Genomic DNA, 20,128 nt, shown 5'->3' on the forward strand with positions numbered 1-20,128 from the left:
CAGACTATCTGATAACAAAGTGAGACCAGAAGCCAAAAGACAGTATGAATAATTTCAACTCCAGAATAGCCCACAGGGTGTCAGTTCAGACTAGACTGAGAAACTAGAATCCACTCTTAAAAATTTCTAACAACAAAAGGAAACGGGGCTTGGAGTGATGAGAAAAAATTTAACACAAGGACTATAGATCTAGAAAAAAAGGAAAACAAAATGGGAGGTCTGAAGAGATAGTGTATGTTTGTGAGACAATGAGAAAATATTCTGTTTGCTTCAGATATCTCCATTCTGTACCAAGTGTGGAAAATAGAGAAGAGAGTATGTGCTTGTAAAGGGCTTTAAATAGAGGAAGTTGGACTTTTTTCATCATTTGAAACGGGAAGCCCCATTGTCACCCCTCCGCTCACCTCCTTGTCCCTCCTGCCACATCCACCTATCCCTTGTCTCTCATCAAGTAGGAGAATGGTGTAGTTAAATATTTTTCAGCAATCGATAGTGAGTAGAATGTAAATAAAATTTAAGAGAGTTGAGATGGAGATAAGTGGCTTTAACAGGAAAGAAAAATTTTCATTATAAGAAAGAAATACAGTTGACCCTTGAATAACAGGAGTTTGAACTGTGCATGCAGACCCACTTATGAGCAGAGTTTTTAACCAAACCCAAATGGAAAATACAATGCTTTGTGTATATGGAGGGCCTGGGTATCTGGAGGGCAGACTTTTCCCATCTACAGGTTCCACAGGGCATATTTCAGGACTTGAATATGTGGATTTGGGTACACACAGGAGTTCCTGAAACTAATCCTTTGTGAATACCAAGGGATGACTCTGTGTGTGCTTATGTGTGTGTGTGTGTGTTTATATTCTAAATTATGCATAAAAATATAGGAATTCTTATATTAACAACAATATATGGGATAATACAAAAAGAGAGGGATAAAATAGAAATTTCCAGTTAGGCTTTAAGATTTATTCTGTGAGGTATGGATGTTCAATATTGATTTGTATGCAATGAAAAGTCAGATTAATTTTGGTAAAGGAGGAAATCCTACCCCGTTTTTTAAAGATAAAATTGAAACAGGCGTGGAGTTCCTATTGAAGAAAATAGAAAACAGTAGAAGGGAGACCAATAAAGCCACCTTTGTACTATTTCAATTAAATAATTACAAGATCCTGAATGAGAATGATACAAATAGACTAGACTGTTCACACAAGAGAGATTTCAAGTAGATTGGGAGTCTTGATAGATATAATTGACAGGATTGATAATTTTTTTTTCTTTCTTAGCAAGTAATAGCAAGATGTTCTTTCGAGAGAATTCTTACCTTTTTTTAGTGGCAATAAATTTACAATTACTGATTCACCAGTTGGAAATGCTAAATTTTGATGAGGCTTTTTAGAAACAAATTCCTCTTTCATAGAAGATAAGTTTAAACATTCCCAGGCAGAACTAATTTTCTAAACAGTACGAAATATCTGACTTATGTGTCATGATTCTCTTGAGAGCCTTTAAAGTCAATAGAGTAATATATTGAAAGATGCTATGTGAATCAAGAAAAGTAAATTTTACTTTACCATTACAAATGGTCAGAGAATTTTGACACTTGAGCTCATTTATACTTAAGAAATTTCAGATGAGCGAAACAAAAACATCTATAAATTTACTTTTTTTTTTTTGCTGTCTAATTTGGCTTACCATTATTATTGTCTAGTAATTTAGGTGTGAAGTCAAAGAACTTCTTTGATTAGGTAAGAATGATGAAGAAAAGGAACATTTAGGTAGTCTACAAGTCAAATTTCTATTTTAGTAACAGGTACCTATAAGGGTTGCAAAGTCCCAGTGTATCTTCCTATTTAGCAGATATGAAATGTCTTGGGAAAAGGAAAGTTTGGGCTTAGAAGTGTTGATTCAGCCCTTCAGAGTTACATGTGATACTTCATTTCTGTTAAACACTTAAGCCAGAATGCGAAGTCTTTTCTTTCCAAGAAAAGGCTGCCAAGACTCCTCAGGCAGTGATTTATCAGAGGAGTAAGATGAGAGGAGAACAACCCTGCTTATACTACACTAGATAAATGAGGGTTCCTTGTGTGCTAAGATTGTCTGGCATATCTGCACAGACCAAGTTATGTTTGGTGAATTATAAAAGAAAAGTCTGTATTGTAAAGCCCTTAGGAGATACTATCAAATGGTAGAAAGACTGAACTAAATATGTAACTTCAGACAACTCTGAGTCTTATTTTATCATGTGTACAGTAAGTATTAAAACACAAAACACACATATCCTAACATAGATGGTTGTTGTCAGAATTAAAATAGATAATGCAAATGGCGCATTTAGCAAAATACAAGACAGTAAGCAAATATTTTGCCATATAAACATTTAGCTTGTTTTCCTTTTCTCGTTTTAAGATGGCTTTGTAATCTTTTTAAATAATGAAATGGCTACTTCCTGCCACTATGATAACCTGTTTTTATGTAGAGGCAGAAAACAGCAAAAATAAAAATGTACGAGCAGGTAATAGGCAATGAAACAGGCTTATTTATTTTTTAATTCTAAATGCCAGTAGAACTATGCTGTTTATGAGTTTTTTAGTTGTAAATTTGTTAGAATAAAGTTATTAAGTTAAAATAAAGGAAGATACTTAACATATTTTAGCTATCCTCTCTTTTTTGGTACCTAAATAAAGTATATGAGTCCCAGTGGCCATATTTTCTTTATCACATACAACAATTCTGATGAAAGCACTTGAGGCCAAGATAAAAAATATAAATTTCCAAGAATCTGAAATGATAGTGCAGTAACTGAAAAGTTAAGCACGGTTGGAATTCTTAAATGCTTAACTAGCTTATTGAACAAGCTGGACCTAGTTGACTGCGGATAGAGACTGTCAACCATCTCACTTGATATTGCTATACAGTCATCATTCACTGTCTGTGGGGGATTGGCTCCAAGACCTCTGCAGATACCAAAATTTACAAGTCTCCAGTCCCTTATATAAAAATGGCATGGGATATGAACATATCCTATGCACATCCACCCACATACTTTAAGTCATCTCTAGATTATTTGTAATACCTAATATAGTGCCTACACATCACCTCACCTGTGTTGATGTAATGAAGTACTTGGTGCGTGTCACATTCATTATCCACTGTTCTAAGCGCTAATATGGTAAAAATTCCAAGATATACCTGTGTATTTTACTTAAATGAGTGAATAATCAATGTACTAAGAAATGTGCACCATTTATATAAAGAGTAAAAGAACACATGCACAAATTAACAAGTATATAGGTTTACAATTGTGATTAATATTTCAAGCCCCTTCAGGAGCTGCCTGGATTTGAATCTTGCCTTGTACTAGTTGTATGATTTTGATAAATTTATGGAACATATTTCTGCTTTAGTTTTTGTATTTTCTACCTCCTAGGACTGCTGTGATAAGTAAATATGTCAATTTTAGCAAGTGTTAGAACACTGAAAAACAATTATATATAAGCAACCATATCACTATATATAAGCAATTATTAATCTATAGTGATACGGTTAATTATATTTCTGTGTGACAACATACTGCCTTTTGCTTTAAGTTAAACTTACATAAGCACCTTTAAATTTTAGTTGCATTGGTCTTATGAGAGGAGGAATACTTTCAGATAATTTTTCTGTTAATAAAATGGTAATTTCTTATATATTTTCTGATAAGTAAGTGACATGAATATGGTCATATACATAAAATTAGTTCATAGTAAAGGTGAGCAAGCGCTTCCTCCTATGAAAAACACGATTCATAACATTAAGAAAAAAACATTCTCAATGACCAACATTCTCTTAAAAAATTCTGGCTTATTAAAACATGCCTAATCTCAAGTTTCCTAAATGTTCAAACAAACCTCTCGAATTTGCAACAGTTCTCTGTTTGTTTCTAGAACACAAACTTAGAAATTCAACTCTATTTTAACTAAATCAAAAGTACATTTTAAGTTTGCATTATATGTATTCTGGTAAACAAAATCCTTTCTAACTTTCATTAATGTCTTGCCAGACTAAGTGTAATGACTGCCTCCCTTTATGAGTTCTTGTAACAATTGTAGCAACAACCTACCTATCATTTTCTAGGTGTTTCTCATTGATAGCTATTTAAACTTATAGCTCATAATTTCTACTGTATACTTAGCCGTGATTGCATCCAATGATTTTAGTTATTCTCTCATATATAAATATACAAATACACATATGTATTTATATGAAAACTTTTAAAATAATTAAATGTCCAATGAAGGATGCAAAAGATACTGGTAGGTTTAATGAAGGTAACATTTTAGGGAATTAATTAAAAGATAAACAATATAAGAAAATCAAAGACAAAACTATATAAAAACTAAATTTGTAAACAATTCCTTATTAAAAGTTGCATAATCATATGGGGATTGGTGCTTTTATATTTTGTTTGTATCACTTTGCTATAGTATATAAAATGTGGCATTCCAATATTCCTTAATAGAAAATTATTAAGAAATGCGTTCTGTCTCTCTTTTTTTTCCTAAGGTTTCCAAATTTGAAAAAATGATACAAATCTTTTTACTTTTTGTTAACATGTTTCTTTTTGCAATAGGCCAAGATTCACTTTATTTCTGCTCCATCTTTTACTACTTGACTTTTATTTTTCTACAGTCTGGATAGACACCTCGCTTCCATTTTCAGGACTAATTTGTTCAGTTCTATGACTAACTTTGGCAATTACATTGTCAAGAATTCAAACAAATGACTTTTGCCAGTATAGTTTTTCTTCTAGATCCAAAATGACTCCAAAACATGTACCCTAGTGTTTATTTATTTTCAAAATCTCCATGTTAAGCTGAATTGGCTTAGGATACATATTATAGTTAACAAAGTATTGAAGTTTAAATAGAATCATGAGAGTCAGAGATGTTTATCAATTCCCCTGTGTTACAAAGCTAAAGAAATTGCAATGCTAGTAAAACCTGTTCTCATTTTACTTTACTTTTAAGTCTTTTGAAGCTAGTGATAGTGTTTTGAGCCTTTTTTCTATCCATAGCACCTGGCACAGTATTTTTAATCAAGTTTCACATAAACAATATATGTTAGTAAATAGAGTGACCGCACATACTAATGGATGCAGGTCTTTCAGCAAACCCACTGAAGAATACAAGATAGATACACAAGAATACGAGATAGGAATAGTGCAAGATACAATACAGCATTTGGGACTCTGTACAGACATCAGGCAGGAATTTCACCACAAAAATTTGTGAAGCTATAGAAGAGCTCTGTCAGAGGCAATAAACATGATCTTGGATCCCAGTGCCTCAATGTGAATTTGCTGTTGACACTCCAACAAGAATCAAAATGTGGCTCTTGGACTCCAGGCAATGGATGGAGGGCTATTACCAAATTTAACCTTATATATATAAAAAGACTAGCACATTCCAAAAGGCTATCTTGGTTGTCACCTCATCTCACCTAGTTCTAAGATAATCTCTCTGCATTTTTAAAATTCACCATTTTCCATTGTGAGTATTGCTTCATTTTAGCAATTGCCGCTCATTCTGCACTGATTTGCCACAGGAAGAAACATCTTTTAGCACACAGAGTAAAGGACACGAGATAATATAAAATAACTCTTTAGGTAGCAAGTATTGTATTATAAACATACATAAAGTAAAATTAAATTTAAAACTGAATACTAAATATGAAATCTGACCGTTTCCTAAATCCACAATCTAGGTCTCACTAGAGTTTCCCACCAAATAACAGAGATCCCAGTTCCGAGCATGATTCATTTATGTCTATGGTTGAATCTCTAACCCCTCAAAATATAAATATCAACAAGTTTCCTCTCCATCTTGGATTTGCCCTGAAATCAGCTGCCTTTTCTTGATCGTTTGATTTCTATTTTTAGATAAGCCTCTTTTCAGGATAACAATAATTCAATTAAATTTGAAAGACTTATTTTGCCCAGATTGTGTACCAATCAATATTCTAAGAACTGTAGATACATTAGTGAACCACAGACATACAGATCATTGTTGTAGTGGGAGAAGGTGGATATTAAAATAAAATAAGGTCTTTATAAGGTAGGTATACTATAGGGTGAATCCTCAGGAGAAAAATAAAACAGGAGGCTTTAAAGTGAGTTTTAAGAGAGGGATGCAATTTTTAAGACTAGTCAGAGCAGGTCCCACTGAGAAGGTGACATTTAAACAAAGAAATGAAGGTGAAAAAAATCAAAGATTAAAAAAACTAAATTAATACATTTAATCAGTTCTATAGAATATACAATATAATATAGAACATAGCATAGTTTATACATAGAATAGATGACAGCTAGAATTTATTAGTTATGTGCCAAGCCCTAGCTTTAATCATGTTACATAACACCATTTGTTAGCTTACATTACAACTCCACAAAGTAGGAAAAATTATTATCCACATTCTACAGATAAAGAAACTGAGGCAAAAAAGGTTTATGTAATTTGTTCAAGGTCATGCAGCTGAATAATATTTTCAATTACAAGTGGTTTTGCTCCAGATCCCAGGATTTTAACACTAAAATAGTCATGCTCTGAGAGGTAGGGTGATTTGTATTCTGTTTACTTCCATATAGAGAAATAAAAAAGCAAACTAATCCTTCCCACTGATCTTGGCCTTGTCCTATTTGTCCTCCATTCAAAACCCCCGCAACTGTACAATCCACTGGAGAACATTTATTACAGTATAAGAAATTTAGTTCTCAGTAATACCACATATGGGAATCAGCCAAGCAGTGTAAATTGAACTTTAGAACTTCAGATCTGGTTCCTTTTACAGTCTGGTGCCAGCATCAGCACCAGGGGATGCCTCCGGGTCATTCCTGTCATCACCAGCCTCTGATTTCCATCTCCCTTAGGAAGACAATTTTAGAAAAGAATACACACACACACACACACACACACACACACACACACATCTACACACACACTCCCTACTTCATCCTAAAACTAATAATTTTCATTAAAATGCTGATTATATCCACACAAAGAAAAAATAATTTCCCAAAGGAAACACTCTATAAAAAAAATGTCTTGTAATGCTCTCTGATCCTATGTCTTTCAACTCAGAAGTAATCAAGTATGCAGGTAGAGGCAAAGGGGAATCTGTGTGTGTGTCTCATACTTATGCCAGAGATCTTCTGAAGGTTGGCTAGGGGAGCCAAGGTTCCAACTTTGTCATGCAAAGAGCAAAGATGCCAAGGCAGCCTGAAAGGGTTTCAGACAACTAGTAATTTGAAATCAATAGAGGAGAGGGAAGGAAAAGAAATGTGACCAACAGAAAAATATGGCTAAAGAGTGTGAAATGAAAACACGATAATAAATAATTAGTAGTAAACCTAAATAAATAGAAGGAATAAAATCAAATAGCTTATTTATCTCCAAATAGATTATTTATACACATCATTACATAAATGCAAATGATTTAAATCTTCCATGTAAAAAACAAACCTGAAGCATCTCAAAATGGTTACAAGCAAAATCTGGTGGTTTATTAGTGATACATCAAATACAAAGTGACAAGAAATATAAAAGACAAAAGAATGAAAATGGAATACTGTGAAAAGTGAACAAATGGTAGGTAGGAGTAGAAACCATCAAACCAAGTAAAGTAAATTTCAAAGCCCAAAGTACTAGAGAGAGAGAAAGAGAGAGAGAGAGATTGTTTTATTTTATTAGAATAAAATGTTCCTTTAATGTTGTATTTGTGGTAGTAATTTTGTTGTCTAAAAGAAAGGAGAAGATAAATCTTGTAAGTAAATCCTGACCTCTACTTGCCTGTAAAAAATAATAGAGTTCCAACATATGAGATATTTCCAATGTTTCTTTAAAACAAAAACCATCAAAATAGTTCATAACTTAATAAATACAATTAAGAGGTGCCAATAGAATTATAATGAAAAATATTACCCACCTATATCCCCACACTCAGGATGCCAGTCTCATCCCAATGCTGCTTCTCAGATACCCTCACTTTCAAATATTTTTGGCAGTTACCTCAATGATTTTAATATGTGCATAGTGGCATTTAATATTCACATTAGACCCTATTATTTATATCTCGTTTTGAGGTATGAATATGTGGTTTCCCCTGACCCTCTCCCTCACTCATCAGGCCTCTCCTACATTTTCTCAATATTTTTCTAGACATATATTAGTTAAAATTACCTTTATGTTATCATGCCTTTAGGAATATTAGTATATTATAATTGCATTTTGGCTCTTTTTTTAATTAATGGCATTTTGAATAGGCTTTTTAGTGGTCTTTTGTCGTCTTTGCATTATTTATGTATTATATCTTCTCATTTGTACTTTGGAAGTGTTTCAATTACACCTCCAGTATTTTATTAAGTCTGACCCCTGAAACCTTCTTGCTGAAACACACCCTCCACTTTCCTGCTTCAATCTTAAACTATCTGTCCTTGATTCCTGCTGTGAACCACCTATCCCAAGGCTGCCTTTGACTCTAGTCCAGGATTGCAGGCTCCTTTCTGCTTTGTTCTTTAAAACATATACCAGTAATTTCAGAGGAGTAGATGTGTGGGAAGTCCTGGTGTTTCTAAAAAATGTTTTGTGCCATCTTGTCTTGTTTCACTCAGTTGGTAGCTTAGCAAATTATACATTTCTGAGTTGAAAAGACAACATCCCTGAGAAACATGAAAACATTTCTTCCCTGCCCTCTATTAGCTAATGTCATTCTTGGAAAAGTTGGCTGCCATTTTGTTTGTAGATAATCTGTTTGTGTGCTTTGGTTTGGTTTCATTTTGTTTACCTCTCTAACAGATTTCAGTTTTTAGTATTTTCATAATTTTATTAAAATCTCATGAAAACATACCTTTGTGTGTACATCCACATGTTTATTTCATGTATAATCCCTGACCTGGAGAGTATTATCATTTTTCTCTTGAATATTTCCACTATTGTTTTGCAGATATTTTCTTCCCTCAATTTTCTCTATTTTTATAGGTTATGGAAAATTGTATAAATAATATATTGGACTTTCTTAAAATTTTCTCTATATCTATTACCATTTGTCTTCATGTTTCTTACTTCTCTTTTTTTTCTATTTTCTGGGAGATGTTTTAACTTAAGTTTCTAAAGTTGCCAATAATTTCACATAAAAAAAAATGTAGTTTTTTTTTTTGGAGGGAAATATATTTCTCCAAAGTTTCCTAAAAATTTTTCTTTATTTTAGATGCAATATTTCCTGGAAATTTGTTAAACATACTTATCAGAAGTGTATTTGCTTAAATTTTCTTTTCTTTCATGGATTACCTCTGTTTCCTCTAGGGTAATTACTTTTTGATATTCATCCTTCATCATTTTGTGTTGAAAACTTTTCTTAAGTGTCTTAGTGGTCATAAGTTAACTGTTTATATGTAAGAATTAAATAGTACAAAAAAACAATCAGGAACATAATACTTTAGTGGCCCTTATCAACTGTCAAGCTTTGGTTTAGGTTAATTAACTCTAAAATACCAAAGTTTGGAATTATTTCCTCTGGGTTCATTTAAATTCCCCAATAAAACTTCTTATCTGCTATCTAGGGGTGTAGAAGTACAATTGCTTGCACTCCAGATAAAGAGATGGGACAAGTTTTCAATATTGAAAACTTCAATTACTCTTCCAACTATTCTTTCACTATCATCCTTTGAGTGTTTTTTTTTTTTTTTTTTAAAGATGGGATCTCGCCACGTTGCCCAGGCTAGACAGGAATGACTGGGCTCAAGTAATCCTCCTGTTTCAGCCTGCTGAGTAGCTAGGACTACAGGCACAAGCCACAATGCCTAGCTTATTATGCACAATTTTTGTAACAGCTTTCTTCTCTCTTCTACTAAGCACTATCTCTCCATTTTGTTAAAACTGTATTTTGTTAAAACTGTATTATGTGATCACCCACATTTTATCCTGTGCTTTGAGATAGTGGGTTAATGTATATAGGTAACCCTTCATCTTTATTCAGAATGTCTTCAACATTTCAAATACTCCAGATACAAGTCCTAGTGAAACCTAAAGTCAAATTGCATAGCCTAGGATGGAAGGGTTCTGTGATTATGCTCTTCATGGAAGAATCAGAATAAATTTTACAACCCTCTTCCAGAGCAAATCGCAATGACTTGTCTTTTCCCAAGTACATAGACATCCACAAAGTATTAAAAACTTGAAAAAGACTTGAGGAGATCGAGATGTGAGTCATGGTATTGAGGCTATGTGGGAGAGAAGCTTTCAGGAAAACCAGAGATCTTTCAAGAACAGTGAACAGCAAAAACAAAGACCTTGAGGTAGGACTCTGTCTGTCATGTTAAAGGAATATTAATAAAGATAAAATACCTAAAGAGAGTGGTGAAAAGATCATGTAAGACTCATAGTCCACTGAGAATTTGATTGTTAATCTGAGAAAGATGGGAGTGCACTGAAGAGTCTTGAGCAGATGAATAATGACATCTATTTGCATTTAGAAAGAATCAGTCTGGTTGATGTGTTGATTTGTTGAGAATACAGTTTACAGAGGTAAAGACAAAAAGATGATCAGTTATAGAATTTATATATATATATATATATATATATTCCTTGCATTTATTTAATTGTAAATTGCATTAGGTTGTGGATTTTTTAGTTAAATTTTTAAATAATATAATGGAATCTGCAAACATGATTGGATGATTTCCATCAATTTCATTACCATTTCAGATCTATGGAACCACAGGGGCTGTAAAATTTAATAAGATTCACACAGCTTCCTCAAACATTACAAATACTAATAGGATAATGGAGTTTGATTAAATTCCATCTCTTTAGAGCCAGTGTTATTGTACATCATTTTATTTATTTATAGTTATAAACAAAAAGCTAGTGTAAATTTCCCACATGGCTATTAAAGAAATTGTAGTATATACTTATTGCTTGTTAATAGTATAGGTATTTTTCTTGCTATATAATGTTGCATTAATTTTGAATAAAAATAATCATTATCCTTAATTAAAGGAATGGGAATTTATTATAGATGTGCTTAATAAAATAATAAAGGCAACTATTAGAATAAAGTAGAGAGTAAGTTGGCTGATTTAGAACGGTCAAATGCAGATGATTATTAGAGTATGTTTGGAATGGCTGAAATGCTAAGAAAACTATTGGGAAAGAATAGTCAATAAAATAAGTTGTGAGTATGGCTACCATATAAAACATGAGGATTCAAGGAGAGCTACTAGGACCTCTAATAAAAAGACATGAACTGACAAGAGAAAAAAAAAAAAGAGCTCAGAAATCAAAGGCAGTTTAGAGGACACAAAATGGTTAAGTCAGCTCTGCGTTTCATAGAAACTACACTAGAACTCAACTAATATGGATTATCTTGAACTGACAGGATCTCTATAAATAGAAATTCTATCTGGGGCAGTTACCATAGAGAAAGCACCTGGTCCTATTTTTTTTTTCCCCAAAAGGACCTTGTGATATTATGCTGGGGGATTTATTTTTTTGTATCAAATATCTACCTTTAGACCAGAATAAACTCCAGAATTTGTTAGGTGTTGGGGGGGGGTGGAGGGAGTGACTTATTTATAAACCATAACAATTAAAGTTTTCCTTGAAAAAACTAAAAAATAACAGTGAGTATCTTTGAATATATAGGAAGGAAGAAAAATAGCTATAACTGTAACAAATCTTTAGAATGGGAACATGAATATATCATCCATAAAATTATATATGAACATGTAAATCAAAAATATAAAATACAAAATGATGAGATAATAAAGAAAAGATGTCAATGAGCAAATATTTCTCATTTTCTATACCAATTAGGCCTCAGATACAAATAAAAAACTGAAATTGAGAAATTTCAGGACAAAATATATTTGTTAATAAAATTATATGAAACTTACAGTATCATTGGTAGACAATTAGATTTGAAGTTACACCATCTGGAATGACAACAAATTCACATGACAGAAGTGGTACAGTTAAGACTCTCCAGCCACTTCTGGGCACTAGCCTCAGTAGCCTGCTTGCTGATATCAACACTGGAATTGGGATGCTTCAGCTTGCCCCATCTATACTGTTGATTGTAGTCCTTGAATGCTGTTGTAAGAACTTTTTTAATGCCTTTGAAAACTAACCTAAACATTTGTATCCCCATTATATTCTAAAGTAAAACAAAATAAATAAAATTAAAATTAAAAAGAGTTAAAAAATAGAAAGCTAGAAGTAGAAACCATCTTTTTTTTTCAAAATGAAAGAATGAACATATATTGGAAAATATTTTGCTAGTGGAAACCAAAAAAAAAAAAAAAACTGTATAAGCTTATATATTTAATGTTGAGAGAATACGTAATCTTAAATTTGGGAGAGAAAGCCTTAAGAAGAAAGAAAATGGGTCAAATGACAACAGAAATAAAAAAGTGGTTAACAAACATTGATACAATGAGGAACAATAGCAGAATATACTTTAAAAAAAGAACAATTAAAATATACACTAGAGTACAAAAGTATACAATTCACACTACTAAAAAATAATTATTTTAATGGGAAGCATGTGAAAACTGCTCCTAAAGTGCAAAGAGAGATGACAACAGGCTAAAAACTATGAGAAATTAAATAGTAGGTATGAAGAATAGGAGATAGAGGATGCCAAAGAAGAAAAGAGTCTTGAAAAAATTGTCATAAAATCCACAACCACTAAAAAACTTATTGAGTTGAAAAACATATTGTATATGCACACTAAAAATCTAATTCAGTTTTTTGAAAAAAAATCTTGAAAAATTCTGCCATTTTTGAATTTCAATAATACAAAGGTTTGGATAGAAAATGTTTTCTTTAAATTGATAATTTCTTTTCTGCATCGTAAAACTTCAGAAGAAAATGAAGTAATCACTACAGAATTTATGACAAAATTTTTTAAACTGAGAGTTATGTATTTAGGCAAGCATTTTATTTATATGTGATAGACATAAATGATATGTTTGTCTATTTAGGAACTCACATTTATACCAGGCACAGTTACATAATTCTTTAGAGATTACATTCAATAGAACCCTAATGTTAGGTACGTAGTGAGGGAACTCTGGCTCCCCTAGGGACAAAAGTGGGTGCCCTGCCTGGGTGCTGTCTACAGCAATTGTCACACCTGGGGAAGAAGGACAAAGATAGGTGCTCTGGCCTTGGTGCTGCCCCACCTTGATCCTGCCCCAAGTAATTGCCACACAAGGGGGAAGGAGGAACACCCTGAGGATGTGCAAAAGAATGCAGGGAATTCCCCAGCCCACAGGCCATAGAGCCCAGGCACAATAGGATCTGGAAGATGATCTAGCATAAACTAAGACTAATTATGTCATTCACTGTCCACCAAAGTGGTTCAATGGTGACATTTGAACACCAGGAAGGCATAATCCAAACAATATGAAACAGGACCCCAGACCGTAACCAGGGCCTCTTGTTATGACACGGGGCCCATTTGGCCTCTGTGGTGAATGCATCTTAACTTTTGACCCCTGGTTTTGCATGAAGCAAAACCCTGCAGTTGGTTACTGAAAATCTTACTTGTTGATTTTTTTATTGCTACAATTAATATTGGAAATTTAATTGTAAAAAACATGGATGGCATTGCATATAGCTAACTTGCAGAAAACAATAAAAAATAACAAATAAGAAAGGATGGTTTTGTTTTAATAAAACACCGTGGCCCCAGAAAAATTTCTTTTTTCTAGTGTGGAAGTCAATATGTTAAAGTATATGGGAATTGTGTGTGGCAATGTGCAAATACAGCATCATTTTATATCAAGGATTTGAACATCTGTTGATTTTAGTATCCTCAGGGATCCTAGGACCAATCTCTAATCTCTCATGGATATGAAGGCACAATTATGTATAATTTATGTCAGGTAATCACCTATATTCCATATAATATAACTTAGACCACGTCAGAGAAATGTGTATAAGCTTTATGACTAATTTTAATTGAAATTAGTTAAAAATCTTAAAACATTCAAAAAATAATCACTGAATTTTTGACTACATACCATCTGCAATTGAAAGGATACTAGTCTTTACTTCATACTAGTTAATAACTATGGAAATATACTTGTTTGTATAAAAGTAAAAGCTTTTAAGTCTATTTTATAATCACTAGTACTTGTGTTATATAGGATGTCACAGAGGAAATTATACTTTGTGAAGTTCTGGGTTGAAAGTAAAAGAAACTAAGTAAACAAAACATAACGTTATTGGAGTGATGTCAGTAAACTCATATTATTGACATAAAGGGAGTAAAACAGGTTTTAGAAAGGGAAGGACGTGAAGCCAGGCAGAAGAAGCCACACTCAAAGTGAAATCTAATGAACAGTCTACTTAGGGTGAGCTGCTACCCTGTCCACCAGAGATTACTACTACCATAGACACTCCTGCCATCATACACCATTGTACTGTTCTGTGGCCACACCCTGTTAAGAATGAGTTCTAATCCCTGCCTCTTCACTCATGTGGATCCATCCCATCTGAAAGTACTGAATAGGTATCTAACAGGTGGAGCTTTGATCATAATCTGCACCCTAGCTACCAGGGAATGGGGAGAGAAAATACTGGACTTCCAGGGACTTTTGTAATTAGCAGTAGTGCCATGCACACCCCAAATATTAAGATGACAGAAGATTCTATCAAAATTGCAGTACTATACAATGAATATTCTTTAATAAATGCATGATTCAGAAATATTAATTGCTTATTTGAAATGATTTTCTTATTAATTTTGAAGACCTCTGTTCTTCAAAAAAGTTAATGGATCTGTTGCCTAAAAGAGAACTTCATGGTCAGAATCCTGTTGTAACTCCATGCAATAAACAGTTCCTGAGTCAATTTGAAATGCAGTCCAGGAAAACTACACAGTCAGGACAAATGTCTGGGGAAGGTAAAGCTGGTCCTCCAGGATGCAGTTCATGTGCAGCATTTCCACAAGGTGGTAGAGGACAGGGCTTTTTCTAGGGACTGTTCCCGGTGGGGACAGATTTCTACAGCCAGCAGGACTAGGCGGGCTACCCCTACCTTTTCCAGCTGGACAGGCTACACCACATCCACCCTTAGGTCCACCAGGTCCTCTACCTCCTGGTCAGGTTCTGCTTCCTCCTCTGGCTGGGCCTCCTAATGGAGGAGATCACCCTCTACCACCAGTTCTTTTTCCTGGACAACTTTTGAGCAGCCCCTGTTGGGTCCACTTTCTCCTGGCCCTCCACCTCTAGTTCCAGGCTATGGCTCTCCTCCTGGTCCACCACCTCCACAATAGGGACCATCTTCACCTCCAGGCCCTTTTCCACCTTGCCCACCTGGTCCAGTTGGGCCACTCGTTACACTTTCTTCTCCTCCGCATCTTCCTGGACCACCTCCAGGTGCCCCATGGCCAGCTCCACATGTGAACCCAGCTTTCTTTCTTCCATCAACTAATACTGGCATGCCAACATCAGATAGCTGAGCTCCACCACCAACAGATCCATATGACCGACCTCCACCATATGATGGGGTGACCATGGGCCCCTGGGAAGGGAAATATATACTGCAAGAATACCATTGAGTGAAGCTGAGTTTGAGGAAATCATGAATAGAAATAGGGCAATCTTAAGCAGTGCTATTTCAAGAGCTGTGTCTGATGCCAATGCTGGTGATTATGGGAGTTCTATTGAGACACTGGTAACCGTAAATTCCTTAATTAAACAATCCAAAGTATCTGCTGATGATCATTACAACGTTCTTATTAGCTCTTTGCAAGATGGCCTTCATGGAACTGAGTTCAAGTCATATGGTTCTGGATCAAGAAGACATGAGAGATCAAGAAAGTGGGACAATAGTAAATCACAAGAAAAGAAACGGCGTCATAAATCCCGCAGTAGAGATCGTCATGACGATTATCATAGAGCGAGAAGCAGAGAACGAGAGAGCACTGGATCCTGCCCAAGACCGTGACTGAGAGGGAGAGTATTGTCATTTTTAGTAGTATACACCTACATTTTAACTGGTCCAACTACTTGTTCTGAATTTAATCTTCTGGAAACATCTGTTTTCTATCTATAAACAGAGCTTATAGGAATCAACCATTAAATATGTGGCAAAGATGTCACGATTACTTTGTTAGAGCAAAAATTTCTGTTTTCAGCTTTTCAAAGGAACAAGTTGTTGCCACATTAAGATACAGGCAGAACTGAATATATACTAGAAAAAAATATATTTAAACTACCATAGACAAACAGATGCAGCTAAATATTCCTCATATTTTTTAGAAAAGAAATTAGATAAGAAACATCAAACATGCCCTATTCAAGAAAATAAAATTGAAAGATTTTCCAAACCATTCAAATATTATTTTATAACAAACTCTGAAGCATGAAAATTATATTACCACAAACTACTTTTCTTCCTAAAGCACAGATTGAAACAATTGAGTTCTACCAATCAACAGATGTTATCTGTAGGTGGTACATTCATTTATAAAGACTTACCAAGATAGGAAGAGTAATTCAGTAAAGAAAGTTAAGTCACCTAGTCACAATTTGAATCTTTATAGTCAATTTATTACTGGTAATGACAAAATAATGTGAACATGGTAAATGGTAACTATCTCACAGATGGAAAAGGTGAATTAAATCAGCAAATGCTTATATAGGAATGCAAAGTCATTTGTAGTTACAGCGCAATTGCTGATAATATACATTTGAGAAAAATTAAGAACAAAAAGGAAAATGTTTTGAACTATTTCAGGTATCTATTGGTTAGTATGGTAGAAGGCAATTAAAAAAGAGAAAGAAAGAAAAGCAACAAAACAGAAAAACATGCCCCCCAAGTTATAAAAACTAAGAATTTAAGATCTATGGTTTTGGGGGACCTCTTTTAGTTCCACCACCATTTTTTTACTTTAATTATCTCTCCTTTGAAGTTACTTTTTAAAAAGGTATTACTTAAAAACATGCTCCATAACTGTGCTTAGTCATTACGATCATGAAAGTGTATTTGAATTTAAAAACTGATATTTAAATTTAAAATGACTAAAATTTAAAGTAATATCCAAAATGTCAAAACGTAAAAATTTAAACTGTCAAAACAATCATATTTCAGCTCAAACAGGAAATCAAATAAACTTTTGACAACTGTTTTTAGATATATTTTTAGCTTTTCTGAAATTATTTAATAATAATTTAAGACTTTATCAGAATAGATTATATGATTTATGAGTCATTTAAAATAAAAATAAAAATGGAACTTTTACTATCTTGAAACAAATTTACATATATGCCTGGGGGGCTCAAAATTTCTTTGTACTATTAATATGCACTCTAACAGTAACATTTGGTTGATTACAGAAGAAACTGTAATGTATTATCACTGACTCTACTATGTCCATGAGACAGATTATCTTTTTGACAGACATTTTTTTTCTTTCCTATACATAGTAATTTGACATTGTTGAACATACAAACTTCCTAAACTTGGATGCTTTCCTTGTGTAATACAATAAAATGTATTATCATTTACATTAATATACTTCATCATAAAAAATTTACTCCAAAAATAGATACCATATATTTATGCACTGGTCATTTAACCCTTGCACATTAATATTCATTAGTGCAAATATTGTTCTTTGGAACACAAACCGAGCATAAAATATATGTAACTCTTTCTTAATACCTTTTTACAGATGACCATTCACTTTAGACTTTTTCCACTATCATGATTTTTATTACTTTGATGTGGGGTAGGAAAGTGAGCAAAGGATTAGCACTTGAAAGACTGAATTCCTCTAATTTATTGAAATAGATTAAGTGCTTATTATACATAATAGTCCTAACATACATTACCATAAAGTGGTGGTGAACTTTTTGTTTTTACTAATGGCACAGTACTAAAGTAGAAGGTACACAAGAGCAAGGATTAGAATTATCTTTACTATTCCCTTCATATGTGGCACACAGTAGGTGCTCTATGCACAGTTCTGAAATGGATGAATATTTTCTAACCATTCATGAAGAATGAAAAAGTCTCTGTGTTCTCTCTCTCAGGAATTGCTTTATTGACCACCAAAGTGCTAGCACAATGTAGATTATTTGGATGTAATTCACATTCTTGCATATACTGTTACATATACACTATTATATAAATCTGGTACTCCATAGTCAACTTATTTTACCTTTGCTACTCCCTAAAGCAACAAATGTTTGTATTACACTGTTTTGTTTCTCAGAATTTCTTTACCACATACCCACATATGATCCAAATGATTCCAAATCCATGATTTAGTTATGCTGCTAAACAGTAAAATAGTTTTCTACACAATTTGAGAAGTTACAAAAGTCTTTTTTGAACAGTGTTCTATAAACAAAAACTTCTCTTTGTGTGATCAAAGTCTGACCTGCCCTGACTCACCTGAGTCCTTCTCAGTCTTCCCATGACAAGCAGCTCAGCAATCAATAGCAGGTCACAGAAGCTGAAGTTCAAGGATTCTGCATCTCAGTGTTTCACATTTATTCTGCTTTTACTTGGCCCAGTCATACTTGGGTCTTATTTTATAACTGTCACTTAAAATGTAGAAAAAACTTTTTCAAAATATCACATTTAAATACACACACACACACACACACACACACACACACACGCACACAGACCCCCAGGTATATCTACCATATTATAGTGTCAGAATGTGTTTGTGATGAAGATGATTCATTTCACTACAAAATGCAAAACAGAAATGACACAAGATTGCTATTAAGTTTTATAAAAGCAGTTCTAACTATGCCCAACTTAGAGGTAAGCATATTCCACCCACCTCTGGACCTTTATCCAATATATCTAATTTGTTTCCTAAAGTTAGCCTTAAAATGATATTTAGCCTGTTATGAATCACTTTGCTTATTCAAAAGAAATACAAGGACAAAGAAGATGACCTGCAAAAAGAGACTGAAATAAATTTCAGGTAAAGATGGTAATATGTATGTGTGCATTTCTAAAAATCAGAGTAGGTATTTCAGCTACCTCTTTTTTTTTTAGTGTCATAAAAATTATTCCTCTAATTCACCTAGGAGAAACTAAGATTGACAATGTTATTCATTTATGAACACTAAATGATCTTTGCTGAATATCCTTCAGAGTTAAGCAGTCATGTGACACACTACATATCTAAAACTTGCAGCGGCTGCAGTTCTATTGTTATGCAGACAGACACAATTAAGCTCCCTTGGAGAACACTATTGGCACAAACAAACCAGTAAACGTTTTCTTTATGCTAAAAACATAAAACAACAGACTAAATGGCAGGCAAAGAGGAAGTCATGACCACAGGCAGTATGCTGTCATTCACTTTTCCCTAGTGAATTAATTTGCCATGAACATTAGAAATAGCATCCTTCATGTCAGAAGCAAAACCATTAGATCACCATCCAGAGAATGGACAGGAATTATACAGACATCTAGGAACTCTAATGCCATGGCAATTACAATCTTCAGTAACTCAATGGCTCGAGAGTTTTGCTCATCTGTTATTTGAACTGATGGACATCTGTTAAGTCTGTGGGTCCTGTATGACTATTTAAAATGCCAACAGATGCTAGAAAATCAAAATAAACAAAATTCAGTTTAAAAGACAGAAAAGTTTGATTGCTGTCAGAAATAAAGATAGATGGATGCATAGACGTAATAGAGACATACTTTATTTTATGCAGTTAGTCTATGCTCATCTATCTTTTCATTTATGTGGCCTCTGACACCACAATAGGACATTTTTAACTGGGGCTTAGGACAAATGTATAATAGTAGCTTCCTACATGATTTACCTGAGTCTTTCGCTCTGCCCTTCAGTCTATCCTCCGTATCAAAACCACAAAAATGTTCCAGTAATAGAACTAAGAGAGTGTCATTTCAAAAGAAGATTCTTCAGACTTCATAATTTTGTGCAGGTTAACCTCTGCAGCCAAGTTTCACATTCTACACTAACCCAGGTGGCCTCAACCCTCTCTTCAGCTTGACAAGACTTTAGACAGGTTTCTTCTGGCTCTAGACCCCTGCCCTCACTTTTCTGAGAGCATTTACTTTTGGAAAAACTTGAAATTGTA

General features: G+C 33.7%; 1 pseudogene across 1 annotated transcript; it reads left to right on the forward strand.

Moving 5' to 3' along the window:
• The first annotated feature begins 2,454 nt into the window (after positions 1 to 2,454).
• On the forward strand, positions 2,455 to 15,992 carry LOC123649071 (annotated as a pseudogene). Its single transcript, XR_006738866.1, has 2 exons — positions 2,455 to 2,512; positions 14,794 to 15,992. The product of XR_006738866.1 is annotated as a cleavage and polyadenylation specificity factor subunit 6-like (transcript).
• Positions 15,993 to 20,128: the final 4,136 nt, after the last annotated feature.

Source organism: Lemur catta, chromosome 13 (genome assembly GCF_020740605.2).
Source record: "Lemur catta isolate mLemCat1 chromosome 13, mLemCat1.pri, whole genome shotgun sequence".
NCBI classification, from domain to species: domain Eukaryota; kingdom Metazoa; phylum Chordata; class Mammalia; order Primates; family Lemuridae; genus Lemur; species Lemur catta.